This window comes from Apostichopus japonicus, chromosome 6 (assembly GCF_037975245.1).
Source record: "Apostichopus japonicus isolate 1M-3 chromosome 6, ASM3797524v1, whole genome shotgun sequence".
Taxonomy (NCBI): domain Eukaryota; kingdom Metazoa; phylum Echinodermata; class Holothuroidea; order Aspidochirotida; family Stichopodidae; genus Apostichopus; species Apostichopus japonicus.
This window is the reverse complement of record NC_092566.1, coordinates 12,508,865-12,525,561: the sequence shown is the minus strand read 5'-3', so window position 1 is coordinate 12,525,561 and position 16,697 is coordinate 12,508,865. Positions and strand designations below refer to the sequence as shown.

The following is a 16,697-nucleotide window of genomic DNA, read 5'->3' as shown; positions in this document are numbered from 1 at the left end:
CCATTGCCAATGCCAATCGCATGTTTGCTACTGTACAGAGAAACAGATTTCATCACCATATTAGCAATGTAGAGAACCATAGTTTTTGTCTGAACATCTCATGTAATTTTCAAATGTCAACCAAGATTTATGGACAGCAAACTTTTAATTACATTTTTCAATCACTGTCTTCTACCAAATAGTGTTAACATACTGCACATCATACATGTAGTTGTGGACTACCCCCCCCCCCAACTCCTTTCCATGTAAAACATTTTCCACTTCAATGACACAGCTTTTCAAGGACTAATTAATGCTAATTGTCCTAGATAAATCTTAAGTGTTAATTACACATAGAATGAAGACTGGACCAAAAGTATTAGGCTACATGTAGGCCTACACCTGCACAAATACAATACGTGACATTGCATGTACTAATTTAGTCTAAACTATGTCATAAGCCATGTAGTAATAACACGATCATCAATGTGGGGAGGTGATGCACTGATGGTAACGTTGGTTGTCCACAATTCCATGGCAGTTAATTAAACATCCCTTGGATCCCAGTGAAACATGTAAAATCTAAGAAAATGACATGTTGACCAATTGATACATTTTATCTTCTGTTAATATAAGTATTACATTTCTACCTGAAAACCCCTCTTGGTCCAATTGTAGCCTAACTTAAAAAGGCACTTGATGGTGTACCGCAACGTTAAAATTAAAGCTAGGCCCATACTTGCCTAACATGAACATTAAGGCTAAGTTGCTGCATCGACTCTACCCTTATTTAAGTTGTTAGATTTGCTAGTTTGTGTACTTTTTATAATATTGATATACCAGTCGGCTGATTTCTAACTATAAAGTCGTCTCCTTCTTTAAATTTGAAAAAAAAATTACTTGCATTTGGTTGATCAATATCTTTGTGTATTTCGTCCTCGGTGTACACACAGTCTGTGGAGAGCCCGGGAACTGTGGCGTGCCAATCGGATGTTGTGAAACAGGCTTATACCAGTGTATGGAAAAAATGCCAGGCCCACTTTTTACACCTAAATGCCATTTAAACCCTGGAAAGTGGGGAACATGCTCAGATCTCACTAACAACCTCAGAGCATGTTATTGACACTCCGTTTGACTGTATTTTGATGAGTAAAATAGGGGATATCCTTGTTTCTCAGAGTATCCCCGTTGACGGGTGTGTATCTTAAGATTTATCCCCAATAGGAGCCAGAAATGCACGCACATTAACATTTCTACTGTATGGATTGCACTTAAATCTATTTTTCAGGATGAAATTTAATTCCCACATAGCCAACACTCATATACACCCTATACAGTAAGTAAATAAGATAACATGTATGATGTGGACAATGGGATACACTAATTTTATCCCAAACCAAATATTGGAGACTCTAAAATTCCAGTCTCCATATGATTCCTCCAAGCATTGTATGTGGTATGGACCCTCGGTACCCGAAGAACCAACGAACAAGTGTTTGCAGTGGGATAGATCCAGTGGCGTAGGAAGGTACTTTTGAGTGGGGGGGCTGAAGACTGATGGCCGGCCTGGGGAGGGGTTTAAGGGGAGGGAGTGACCCCTCCCCTTTGGATTTTTTTTGCATTTCCAGGTGGCCTCAGATGCAATTTGGTGCAATATAGCACACTTCAACCCACCCACTCCATTTTGTATATAATTTTGCATTTTCACCTGGCCTTAGATGCAAATTGGTGCTCCAAATGAGATTTTTTTCTCATTTGGAAATGAAAAAGGGGTTTTCTGACTTGCTAAGTGGGGGGGCGGAATGATACTTCCGCCCCTCCACATTTTTCACTGGGGGGCTGGCGCCCCCAGCCCCCCCCCCCGGTTCCTATGCCCTTGGATAGATCCCATCATTTTGCAACACCTCTACAGATGAAATTGGATCAAATCCCAAAAGAGGCACAGATTCACGAGCAGCAGCAAAAATTAAAAGTTCCTCAAAAGACACCCGACTCTCACCACCCATGAATGGAATACAGATACAGATTGTAGAATAATATTTATTGACATGGGATAGGAAAAAATATATGTACCTGTATAAGAGAAACTTATAAAAAGTTTTATATTTTTTACATGCAGCCGTCAAATCAATTCTGACATTAAATTTTAGGCAACGCTGAGTGCGGTTGTTTGGCAATTAGGAATTGTAATTGCAGTTCTGGGCATGGGCGGTGATCATGGGGGGCGGGGGAGACATGTCCCCCCAATATTTTAGGTGGGGGGATATAGTATCTAATTACCCCTCCAATATTTGGTGGCATAGATTTTTTTTTGTGGCTATAAATAGAAAATAATGCATGAGATTATTTATCCAAATCATATTTGGCGCCGGCGGCACCATAGGCGTAGGAGCCTAATTTGATTTGGGGGTCTGTAACAATTTGCCCTTAAAATATGAACAAATTTTTTTACGCGCTCCCTGTGGGTTCAACATGTTAATGTGCATATCATATAGGCATTCATAGGTTATTACATCACATGCCAATAACATTCTATACTAATAATATAAGTTTAACCATTGAAAAACACATTGCAAAATTATTATACTTTCAGTAGGTGCCCCAAAAATTCTCAGCATATTGCCAGAATTTTCACAAAAACTTTTGGCCTGCAGCGCCCCGCCCTCCCCTCCCCTCGAGCATATTTTGTTTATGATATTGCTAGTAATTTCCAAATAGAAAATGCTTAGATGCAACTTACAAAGCCTGGAAAGTGCCATTTCCAGCGATCTGGGAGGCATTTTCAGCCAAAATTTTCTTTTACGCTTCGCGCCAATACATGGTGGCGCTACGCTTAGATAGTTTGACTACAATCTTCGCCCCTCCCTTGGCAAATTCCTCGCTATGCGCCTGTCTAATCGAGTCACAATTTGTTACTAAATATCACTAAAAAACGTCACAGACCGAAAGTAGTTTTTACTTTTTTTCAAAATTAGCTAAACGGACTGCATCCGTATTGACATTTGGTTTAAATATATATATATACATATGTATATATATTTATATCACATGATGAGTGTATATGCACAAGCACAGACTGTACCCAATTTAAAGGATATACACATCAATTCCCTGCACTCTCTCTAATGCGGCAGCCCCCCCCCCCCTTCCATTATTACACATTTTAAGGCAGTTGATTCACTGTTGTCCTCTTTTTATAATGTATTTACAACCCTTAACCCTCTATAGATCCATTTAATTCATTGGCTGTCATCATATTAAGACCCTTTTCTTATCATCTATCTTTTGATTCCTTTACAAGTAGAGCAGAATATACTTACTATAAGCAGAGAAAGCCAAAGAAACAAGGTGTCACTTAACCAGAATATAGAAGTGCATATATTATTAACTGTGTTCTCCTTTAATATAAGATTTTTTTTAAGATGTTTTCAAAAGGTCTGTCAAATGCCTGAAATTGAATAAACTGGAGGAAAAACCTTTTGCATATCCTCTTTTCCGTATTATTGGTTTATTCATGGAGCTATAAAGCTCCATGGTTTATTTACTTCAAAAGTCATAAGAAAGGGGAGGAATTTCACTTTCAGGAGTAAAAATGACTCTGTTTGGTGTATATTTTTACAACAAGAAAAAGCAGTATAGAAGCATGTAGTAGCACCGTATTTGTGTACCATTCCCTCACATAGCCTGTGAACCCACATTCAACAGCAATGAGTCATACTTCAGCTCATATTGGTAGTATTTTACTCTCTTCTGCTGTGTTGGTCCAAAATTGGCCAGATTTCAAATATGGTCACCTTTGGTGAAAATTGTTTTTATTCCAACACTCTTGAGCACTCTGATCTGCCGTACCAATCCAAAATAGCTTCCGACGCCCCTGTGACAGTGATGGACCCTGCATGGTACATTGACCCACACTGGCACACATATTGTAGTTGTAATCACGTACCAAATGTGCGCTTTGAAGGACCCCTTAGTCACACAATTCATCGGATATGACGCACCATTCTGTGGGGTCGTTGAGTTTGTCTTACAATGATTGATAATTTCATCATGATATAAAAATTAAAGGCATTTGCCAAAATATAACATCATAGGCTTCATAGCTCTACTGTTCACATAATCTGATCATGCAGTTCTAAAAATTATACAAAGGAAAGTGATACCAGGGACGTAGCCAGGGGGGAGCAGGGGGAGCGACTGCTCCCCCCCCCTTTTTAGTGTCGGAAAAAAAGTTTAAAAACTGTTGTTTTTTTTAGCATGGTATTTTGTTAGTGCTCTTTTGATCTTACACGTCAACTGGATTATAATCGTAGTAACATTCACGTCTACTGATTCAACTACTTACTTAGTTTGGCAGATGCAATTAGCTAAATTTAGCCTATAGCCTATTACAAGCCTACAGTTGGCCACTGCATAATAAAATACATATTGCCTACCCAGGGGCGTCGGAAGCTATTTGGGATTGGTACGGCGGATCAGAGTGTGGCCATCTATCATAATTATCAGGGGGACGATTGGTAGGTCAAACTACGCTACGCGCCACCATGGTTGGTGCGTAGCGTAATGGAGTTAGTTTTGAAAATATGCCTCCCAGATTGCAGGAAATGGCACTTCCTGAGCTTGAAAACAAGACCCCTGCCATGCCAGAGTAGTCACATTTAGCCTACTTGCTTGTTTCATTTTGGTTCTTTATTTTTTGCCATTTTTAGTCCTACTTTTTTTTTTTTTTTTGCGCCGTGAACATTTCTGGCCTATCTTTGTATCTACAAGTATCAGAAGTTGAAAAGTAAAACTAGTCTGTACATGTACTTGGCTAATTTTAAATACATTAACTTGTTTGTTCTTGGGGTTTAAAAGTGATATTGAATGAGGTGAATCAAGTTAGCAAGAAGCCAGGGAACCAGAATGAACACTCGGGAAGGGCCGTTTCCGGCCATCTGTAAAACCAAAAATTTTCTTATACGCTACGCGCCCATTGATGGTGGCGCTCCGCTCAGATAGTCGTACCTACAACTTTGAAAATCCATATCAATCACAAAAAGTGCTCCCCCCTTTCAAATTCCTGGCTACGTCGCTGAGTGATACTACTGATTTGTGAGAGAACTAGAATGGTCGCCCATAAAATACCATATCATGTTTCAATGTTGTCTTTAAAAACTTTATTGTTCAGGGCACAACTGTAGCATATGCCGTAATTTTTAGTCTTGGAAATAAGCAAATTCTAGCTATATTTTTAATGCAATTATGCATCCCTGATAACATTTGGTGACATATTAGTGTATGAACAAGCCTACTGGGACATTGCCATTGTAACATCAAACGTTACAACATTTAGTGAATGTAACGTATTAGTAGATAAGTTATTATACTGCAGGTGTATACTACTAACATAGAAATAAAAATAATAATAGAAATTGTTGCACATCACTAGTTTAGGTTTGCACTAGATTAGTAAATGAACCATTCTTGAATCCTTGCAGAGTTGACACTATACATACTGTAAAACATTAAGCAGGTGTGATGAATTTATGATGTGGATTGTTGACTATTTAGTAATGGGCAAAATGTGGTATTCAGTAATTTATGTTGGAAGTTATATAATTCACTATGTCAGGGATGTGCTCACACTGAGCGGCACCGGGCGGCTGCACCCAGCAGTTCTGAATGCCGCCCAGCACAAACAGTATGTTAACCTTTTCCGTCCAGCACTTTTTTGATGATAATTTAACAAATTTTTACCATAAACAAAATCTGGGAGAATACATGGCACAAAATAGGAAAAATAGCACCACCCTAAGCATACTTCATGTGCAAAATTTTTCCAGTGGGGAGGGGTACCCCACCCATGAGATCCCTCTCCCAGGGTGTGGATCACACTACCGCACAATCTGCCCGGCACTCAAATATTCCTGAGCACATCCCTGCTACGTGTACAGTATGCATTCTGATATATTATTAACTCTGCATATCCCGGTATTATTTGTCTTTTTCAGTCGAAGGTGTGTGTCCAATTAAGAAACTTGAGAGGTTGGTATCCAAACTGATCCACCAAAAAGACAACACCAGTTCCTCAACAAAAGGCTATGCCCCAACAGAGGCTGATGCACTCCAGCAGCTGTACCCCAGTGGAGACTGGCAGTGGCAGAGCAAGAGGTATCGGTCGGGGGGGTGAGAATGGTCTGTAGGGGCGCTTTCGACACTAAGTGGAGTGCCACCACAGGTTGGCACCAAGCGCGCAGAATTTTTTGAGTAAAGATAATTGATGTCATAAAAGTTACAACTGTGTCATATTAATAAACTAAATGATTGAATATTGGTTTCACTGCATTTATTTATTATATGTTTTGTCAAAGTTTCTTTCGATGTAAAGCTGCTAAACTTATCATAGAAAGGTCCACCACAACGGAGGCAGGGCGTCTCCTAGCCTTTATTTGGGTATATGTTCCTGCATTCCGTATTTGGAACACTGCCCTAGTTTTGTTTGTATTGCTTATTCTAAAGTTAGGTAAGTCAGTATTGTAACATGTTTTTATTTAAACACATTGATTGCATCTGTCCAGTTCTTTACATTGAGTTCAACTACAATAACCATGAGCAGGGAAAACTTACCACTATCTCACTTACATTTTTTTTAGGCTATGTAGTATTGGCCCAATTTAGCATGCTATAATTGCTAGAAGATTTAGAAAAAGAAAGTTCCTAGAGGTCTTTACTGTCCAAATTGTTCTAAGGCATTCTAATTGAAAGCATAAGATGCCAGAATGTCTCAATGAGGTAAATTTCCTCAAAGGTGGTAATAAAACCAGTTTTAAAACTTGTATATTTGGGACTAATACGGCATACCTGGTCGAGAGTTGCTGTGGAAGCCACCATATGTTTGTAGTAATGCAGTAAAATGTAGTAAAGACAGCTGGAGGAGTCCAGTTTACCCCTGTGCTGAAGGTCATTCATCTTTTGGGGTTTTCTCTCCCTTACCCCTCCCTCAGATTGGTACTCCCACCGCCTCATTTTGGCAATGTGGTTACACACTAACACACCCCACACACACAAAGGCCTTATCTTAAAGCAGCATTTTTCGTTTTGTCTCCGTTTTCCACTTTTTGATACCTCCATCAAGTTTCTTACATATATGCAATCACAAAACAGCAAACTAAAATATTAGCCAAGTTTTTTCCCTGCCAAAAGCGTTTATTGGCGAGTAATTAAGGACATTTGCAGATAATGAGAAAAGTGTCCACCAACAAATTCCACATTTTATATTAATCGCATACAGTTCCCCCAACCCCCTAGTTTGAATCCAACCAATCAGAGATGCAGGTTTAGTTATGAGCCATTGCTTAAAATAGATTCAAACGTCGAGTTGGTAACTTGGTACAACCAGCGAGCTGGACTCTAACAGCTCCCTGGTACAACTGCCGTAGACAATCTACACAAATCAAGTGTGGTGTTGTAATACGTATTGGCCAATGACGTTCGTACCTTTAAAATATTCATATTATGGGCGAGGTTTATTTGGATCCCAACGGAAAATATCTTCGAGAAGAACAAAGTTGAATAGATGTATGTCGTTATGGCATCGTGGAATCAGTGAGGTTGAGAAAAAACATAGAAAAGAATGCAAAATACTGCTTTAACAAGGAGTCCCTGATCTTACCCATATCTAATCACACCTTACTACAGAAACAGAACCTATGGTATGAAGCCTCAACTAACTCAAAAAGGAAGAAATGTATACCAATGCACAGCCTGAAGTTCTCGGATGACCTTCCCATTCAGTACTTAGCGCAAATCATTCTATCAATAATGTTGTTTTCATTGCTCATTAAAACAATTAAAACATACCGCGCCTTTCTTTTTGGCTACCGTAAATTAGACCTATCCAAACTGTGCTGAGGCCATTTATCACTATTTGGTTTGTTTTTTTGTGGATTGCCAGCTACAAAACTAAAAAAGTGTGGACCCTTAGGATACTACTTTTTATCTATGAAACAGTTACATAATGGATTAGAGCAATTTATCACAAAGTAGCGATGCAATTATTTCAAGTGCAGCAGATCCCTTGGTCTGTAGTTGTCGTACAACATGCCAGCGAATAAAAAGGGTTTGCCCCCGTCGCACCGAGGATTGTTTTTCCCTTATTAAATGCATTGTTTCATAGCCAATAGAAAAAAATTTTAAAGCCCAAGTGAACCAGCGGGAAGTTGCTCGCACATAACGTACACTACGATTACACAGTAGGCCTATAGGGTACGCAGAACTGAGAAACGGATTGGAATTTCGATCACCTGAGATCTTTGTGGTAACAGTGCCCAGATCCATATCCTGTTTATAGCTAAGGATGAGAATGCCACAATAAAGGAATGAATCTGTTGTCGCTATAGCAGAGGGCGGCATTGCTTTTATTTTGAAATCGGGGAATACAGGGGGAATACGGGGAGACAAGATTAGCTGAGAACCCTTACCTTTAATCAATGTAACCATTGTATCAATGTAACCATGACTTCAACTTTCCTTAATATTTGCTTCATATCCCGTAACGTTAACAATTCCCGAACGTTTCTTATCAAACCTATCAAACCTAAATCCTAAAACACTGATCCATTCTCAAGTTTCCTTAATATTCGGTTCATATCCCGTAACGTTAACAATTCCCGAAAGTTTCCTTTTTGAAGTATAATATTTAATCAAGGATGGGCGAAATGACCAGGCTGGTTGAGCGAAATGGTAAGGTTGGGCGAAATGGCAGTTGGGTGAAATGATTGTGTGGCGAAGTGACCAGCTTCCGTAAAACTAGCACCATCGTGAACCAGCAGGAAGTTGCTCGCACATAATGCACACTAGGATTACACAGTAGGCCTATAGGGTATCCAGAACTGAGATACGGATTGGAATTTCGGACACCTGAGAAATTTGCGGTAACAGTGCCCAGATCCACATCCTGTTTATAGATAAGGATGAGAATGCCACATGTAAGGAATGAATCTGTTGTCGCTAGGACAGAGGGAGGCATTACTTTTATTTTTAAACCGGGGAAGAATTTGAGACAAGATTACGGAGCCATGTGTACGCTAATAAAAGGTGACAATTAAAGTAGCATCTAGTATGTCTTCATTTGTGTTTATGCTTTTGTAATCTTTTGTAGATTATGTAGGCAACCAGATGGAACAAGATGGAAAATGTAGTAATTCACTTTGCAGTACATTTCCCCATCCTTGTCTTTTTGTACATTTACACTGGAGAGGAAGGTGTTTTTTCAAAGTTTTTAACACTTCTACTAATTTGGAACAAGTACTTTCAGCTTCATTGTTTGTTTTCCATGATTGAACCTTATACTATAGGAGAGGGGGTGGAAAATTGTCCAATTTACCTTGGTTTTTTACCTTAGGAGAGGTGTTATGTATCACCCTCCCTTTTCAGTGGCTGACTTGTCCATTGAGGTCAAGGTAGTAGCAGTCCTGGATATTTCACTTATACCATTTATAAACTAAATGAACCTACTCCAAAACATCTTCCTCTCTCTCTTAATCGCTGCCCTTACACATCCTTCACCCCTGGTATGCAGTGAATCAATGTATCTGTCTTGCAAAAAGGGGGAGGTACAAAGCCTGCCCACCCATTAACAGTGTTCGATATTTCATTTACTTATGTTACCAACTCTAAACACCTTCCCCTTTTTCTTCAATCTCTACCCTTAACCATTGTCCATCTCCTGCTATGCAGACCCAATGCACAATCAAATTGAGAGCTACCTCCTGTATTATTTGCATAGTTTTGTTACTTAAATTCACAACTGAAATAGACCTTGAAAACATTGATGCAATATCTGAAAGACAATAATTATACTAGTTAACATGCACCCTACTTTTTGGACAGTGAAGCCTTTCCTGTTGTTTTTATGCAACTAGGCGGAGGGGGTTTTGGCCCTACTTTTTTTCTATGTGACCTGTACATTGTCATAAAAGTTAGTATTCCTTAAGCATTAACAATAAGTTTGGCTAAATATATTGTTTCACCACTCAAATCATTTTCCTCTATGTGTCCATCCTCCCTTACCCCCGCCCCCTACATCCCTGGCATGCACTGAAGCAATCCAAGTTATATTGGGAGCTGCTTCCTTTATCGATTGCATAATTTTGTTTCTTTTACACCAGATATAGATCTTCAAATATAAGTGCTAAATCTGATAACACTAAATATAAGTAGATATTAATATACATCCCATTTTTGGTTGGGGGGGGCTGTGAATCATATCCATTTGTTTTTTATGCAACTAAGGAGAGGCCTGGGATGTGCTGCCTTACCAGTTGTCTATGGGTTACCTGCACATTAACTTGAAAGTTAGTATTCCAGGATGATCTCGCAACTAACTTTGCCTATATGATGTTACACCACTCCAAAACATTTTACCTTTAATGTCCAGGGGCCAACCTTACCCATCCTCTCCCCCTAGCATGCAGTGAACCAATGCAAAATCACAATGGGAGCTTCTTCCCTTAATAATTGCATCATTTTGTTTCTTTCACACCAGATAAGGACCAGCCTACAACATTAATGCCATATCTGCATATGCTAAATGTATGGAGAGGTTAACATACACCCCACTTTTGGGGGCTGTGAATTATATCTCTTTGTTTTTTCATGCTGCTTAAGGGGAGGGGATGTGCTGGCCTTCCTTTTGTTTGTACATTACATCAAAGTAAGTATTGAAGGATATATCACTACAATAACTTTGCCTATATATAATGTTACACAACTCCGATACATTTTCTCCCTTGTGTCCAGCCCCACCCTTACTTCCCCATCCTCCAACCATTGCGTGAAGTGAAGCAATGCAATATACCATTGGAAGCTGCCTCCCTTATCTATTGCATTTCTTTCCTTTACACCAGAAATATACCTTTAAAACATTAATGCCATATCTGATAACACTATATAAATATATATAGAGGTTAACCTACACCCTTGTAAGAACTGTGAATAATTTCCCTTTGTTTTGCATGCAGCTAATTGGACATGGCGTCCTGCCCTACCTATTGTCTATGGGTTACCTGTACATTGCATCAAAGTTGGTATTCCAGGAAATTTCATTACAATAGCTTTGCCTATATATACTGTGCTGTTTCAACACTCCACTACACTTTCCCCTTTGTGCCCAGTCACCACCCTTATTCACAACCCCATCCCCCCCCCCCCGCTCCATCCACCACTGACATGCAGAATCACATCGGGAGCTGCCGCCTATATCGATTGCATAATTTTGTTTCTTTAAACCAGATTTAAACCTTAAAAACATTAATGCGATATCTGATAACACTAAATATATATAGAGGTGAACATACACACCGTTTGGGGGGGGGGGCTGTGAATGATTCCCCTTTGTTTTTCATGGAAGTAAGGGGAAGGGGTGTGGTGCCCTCCCTTTCGTCTTTGGTAACCATGGTACATTAATGTCATAGTTAGTATTCCTTGGTATTTCACCAATAACTGTGCCTATTTATAGTGTTACACCACTCCAAAACATTTCCCCTGTTTCCAGCCACCACTTTACCCCTCCTCCACCCTTGGCTTGCAGTGAACCAATGCAAAATATATTTGGAGCATCCTCCCTTATAGAATGCATAATTTTGTTACTTTCACACCAGATATATACCATGATAGCATTGGTGCCATATATATTAACACTAAATGTATGGTGGTAAACAAAGACTCCGAAAATGGGATATGAAATGCGCTCTGGACTCATGTTAAGCGAAATGGATATACCGTCCTCTCGTGGGCTATAGAATAACCCCTAAATAGTTTAACCATCATATACCCCTTTGTATGTGCCAAGTGGTGTACAAGGTACAAACATGATACTCCTACCATGGTGTTTGGTCACATGTCCAAATGGCAGCCTATACCCACTTTGAAGGGTGATATTTTGGGGAAATGATGCCACAACTGCAAATATTTCAATCGTACTGACCACACATCCATGCATGAAATGGTCCAGAGGTGCCATATAAGACATACCATGTAAAAGATTCTTCATCTACTGCCCCTGCTGACATGTTACCCAAAACATGCAAAGCAAGCTATAAATATTATAAGTATATGTTTGTTGACATATCAACAGATACTGAGAAATTTATTTTATTTGAATTTATATTTCGTACATCATTTATTATACCCACAATTGTGATATATTCAAAAGTTTTTCGAATTTATGACTTACATCTTGAAGATCTTCACTAATGGCTGTTATCAAGTCATCTTCCAATACAGGTAAAGTAACTTCAAAATCATCGTCACTGTCATGAGTTTGCTGGTGAATAGATATCAATGGAAAACTAAAGTTCAAGGAATGCCTTGTGGATGTTGTAATAGGAGTATTATTTTTTTACTGTGAAATACTGTTGAGTGAATGTGCAAAATATACTTGATCTTAGTAGTGCAGCAAAAAGCTTAGGTGTGACTAACAGTATAATGACAATGACAGCTACTGACCTTAAATTTAAGGAAGAATTGCATTAATACAACAAGTCTAATGACAATGACAGTTACTGACCTTAAATTTAAGGATGAATTGCATTAATACAACAAGTCTAATGACAATGACAGTTACTGACCTTAAATTTAAGGATGAATTGCATTAATACAACAAGTCTAATGACAATGACAGTTACTGACCTTAAATTTAAGGATGAATTGCATTAATACAACAAGTCTAATGACAATGACAGTTACTGACCTTAAATTTAAGGAAGAATTGCATTAATACAACAAGTCTATTGACAATGACAGTTACTGACCTTAAATTTAAGGAAGAATTGCATTAATAAAACAAGTCTAATGACAATGACAGTTACTGACCTTAAATTTAAGGTTGAATTGTATTAATACAACAAGTCTAATGACAATGACAGTTACTGACCTTAAATTTAAGGATGAATTACATTAATAAAACAAGTCTAATGACAATGACAGTTACTGACCTTAAATTTAAGGAAGAATTGCATTAATACAACAATTCACTGACTTGTTGTATTAATGCAATTCATCACTATAGTAAACATGACATCTTTTCAAGCTTCCCTGTCTTGAAATATCATGTTAACAGTTTTCATTTCTAACCCCAGGTGTTGAGAGGACCTTTAACATCATCAGCCCAGAAAATGCTCCTTGTTAATCAATGTTCCACAACGGTACCAAAATATGAGACCTGTCCAAGCTTCTATTCTAGCTCTGGTGTATACAAGGTGGTCAGAATTTAACCCCTGTTGAACTCAAATGACTTTTGATCATTACCAAAATAGTAATCAATATGGTAAACCAATATCAGATTATGGTCAAATGTTAGAAGTAGTTGAGAAGTTGCTGTGTCAAAGCAAAGCCTGGAAATGCACAGAAAAGGTAGAAATGTACATGTAAAAATAAAACTGACATGTAAATTTGCTAGATGAGTATTATGCAAATCAGATTAGAGTGGAATGCTAAGGGATGTGAATTGTTGTTAAACATGATGACAATATAAGTAAGGACAATTTCACTGACAGTAATGTTCACAAATGTACTGAAGCCTAGAATTTAAAATGTTAAAATAGAATAAATAAGAACACTATGGCTGGCAATAGTGTCCCAAATGTACTACAGAAGAGAATATTTAATGTGAGGACACTATTTGTGTGGCCTCTGTGACTGATAATAGTGACCGCACATGTACATAGGAAGAGCACCTAAAACATGAGGACAATACAAGTAGTATACTATGACTGACAGTAGTGTTCTAGCTGATTTTAAAGCATACTGAATCTAATGATGTAAGTGTACATCCAAGTGAGTGAAGAGACTGTAAGCCACAAATAGAATATGAAACAGTAGACTAGATACAAAGATTTGACATATCATAAGATATATGAGTTGTAATACAATTGGACAAGATAACAATATAATAAATGATTGAACTGAAAGCTGGGTCATCCATATTGTTGGATACTCCTTCAGGAACTCTAGGTGCTATGATCTTATCGTGGTGACACCCATATAGGATGTGACCATTAACAGGTCACAGTGTCCTTAAAGTGCAATGAATGACAGTACAATATACTAAATTGGGGTGTAGGGGTGGGGAACCACAATATACTCAATTGGGGGTGAAGGGGTGGGGAACCTCAACCATACCGTGTAATGAATGTCAACATACAGTAGTATCAAAAGGAAAAGACAACATGCATGCTGGATAACATATGTCACTTTAATATTACTTAATTGCAAATTGTCACATAGTGGAAGACTTCAACAATTATTGTACTCACTGAAATTTGATATTTTGCAGTAATTTCATAATTTTAACAAGTTTGTAAATATGTCTACTTTCAGTATGCAACTTCACTTTCATTCACATGTTGTTGAACTGAATGACGTTGTTATAACTATTATAAAAATAGAGATATCACCAAAGTTGCTTGCAATTAAAACTTACCCATAACACATTTACTCGGCATGATGCCTCCAGACCAATGTCTAGTGGGGTGTTGGATGCCAAATTTGATTGGAAAACTCTGTAATCCTTCTTTATTTTATCTGGATTTCTGGGACACTATATTTTTTACTTATATCACCACTTTATCTGGCTGTCCAGAACACTATATTTGTTACTATCGCTGATTTATCTTGCTGTCCGGAACACTGTTACAATCCACTGTTTTATCTGGCTGTCTGGGACACAATATTTGTTATATATGGATATTCTGTAATACGCTTGCTGGAACACTATTTCCTTTTATATTGTAATTTGACGAACCCTATGCTGGAACACTATTTCCTTTTATATTATTTGACCATTGGAGGACTCCATTTATACTGATGTCGTGGAAGATCTGATGACACCCTTGATGACACCAGCGGGCCAGCCAACCAGAATCAGCATTTAAATTAAACATATTGTAATAACATTAACTATTGGGGTGCACACCTAACAACTGTAAGTCCTTTTATTTAATTCTTTTTCTGGGCCCAGATCAGCTGTATATTGTTTGTTATTCGTAATTATAATTTAATTTAATCCAATCCAGTTGAGTTTTCCATTTTTTTATGCGTCTTGCTCTGTGTTTGGTCATCACACCAAACCCAGGGTTCTCTGATCAAGAAACAAACAATTATTTTCAGTGGCTAACACCCTTACATATATATATATAATATATATATATATATATATATATATATATATATATATATATATATATATATAAATGAAAATCGTAATGAGTTGGAAAATCAAGAACAGTGAAAGAACTTCCAGCCTCCAGCCTCGGGATTCGAACCACGGGCCTTCCGCTCTGTACGCGGACACCCTAACCACTAGGCTATGGACGCTGATTGTATGTCCAGAGGTTCGAAACCGGTAAGGAAGGTCGTAATTCCACTGTAGGCGTTTGTCACCTGTATCGAACAATACTATACTTCTGTTTTTGGTGACATATTTTGCCTTACTCTAGAGATCAAACATGATGCTAACAAACTCGAAATCATTTGTGATTCCTAAAGCCGGATCTCGAAAGAGATACTTTGAACAGACTTTATGTTAATGCAATGGAGGTAAACGACAAAGGCAAATGAATATATAAATGAAAATCGTAATGAGTTGGAAAATCAAGAACATATATATATATATATATATATATATATATATATATATATATATATATATATATATATATATATATATATATATATATATATATATATATATATATATATATAATATAACGAAAACCACGTTTACTCCAAAAGAAAACATTATTAGAGAAAACCAGAGAAATAAGATATGACTCATAATTGACAAATAAGGAGTAAGTTTTAGAAAATATATTGGAATTTTCGGTCCCCCTGGGACCTTCGTCAGCAATACTTGGCAGTCGAATGAAAAGTACAAAATGTGACACAATGAAAGTATGATGCTAGATAAGTGTAAGTTGCAATGATGGAATTAAAACCAAATAAACCATGACTATACAGGAAGCAGATTAAGGAGCAAAGAACGGATTACATATGCTTGTAGAACTGGTAGTTGTTAAGGGGTCCCAAGTCTTTGTTGAGGCCGGTGATGTGAGACTTAATACGAAAGCTCCAATCGATTCCTTTACGTTTACGTTCAGTAGTTGATTTGAAGTTCGAAGCAATTAAAATACATTTTAGGTTTTTTAGAGAATGACTATGAAGATTGAAATGTTCGGAAACTGGGAATCCTGCAAAATTATCACGAATAGATTTTTTGTGATTATTAAAACGTAAGCGGACCGGGAGCCTGTTTCACCTACATAATTGCGCTCTTTGCAAAGTACACAATAGAAAATGTAAATAACATTAATAGAATCACAAGAGAGGGAAGGGGGTCTTAGACTAAAGTCAACATTGGGAATCTTGACCACGGTGCCTGGGGTAATATGGGGGTATATTTGGCATCTAGGTTTACCGCAAGGAAAATTGCCTGAGGAGGTGGAAACTGAGCGAGGGAGTCTAGAGGAAGTGAGAAGAAATGTAAGGTTGGGGTGTTGACGAAATGCTAGCATGGGGGGTACCTTGAACAATTCTCCTACAGACTGATTGTCTTGGAATACAGCAAATTCCTGTTTGATGGAGCGAATGAAAGATTTGATGAGGGGGTTGTAACTGGTAACGAACCGAATGCGTGTGTTGGGACTTTTGAGGACTTATTAAATACAAGTCTTTTTTAA

The 16,697-nt window shown here is 37.9% G+C and overlaps 1 protein-coding gene across 4 annotated transcripts in view; it reads right to left on the bottom strand.

Moving 5' to 3' along the window:
* Positions 1 to 16,697, bottom strand: part of LOC139969020 (uncharacterized) — a 73,983-nt gene that overhangs the window by 35,875 nt on the left and 21,411 nt on the right. For 3 of the 4 annotated variants that reach the window (XR_011793621.1, XM_071973715.1, XM_071973714.1), the window contains exon 6: positions 12,197 to 12,286. The exons of the other annotated variant lie outside the window; for it this stretch is intronic. The gene's annotated coding sequence lies outside the window, so the exon portion shown is untranslated. The remainder of the gene's footprint in view (positions 1 to 12,196; positions 12,287 to 16,697) is intronic. 4 annotated transcript variants of the gene reach the window in all.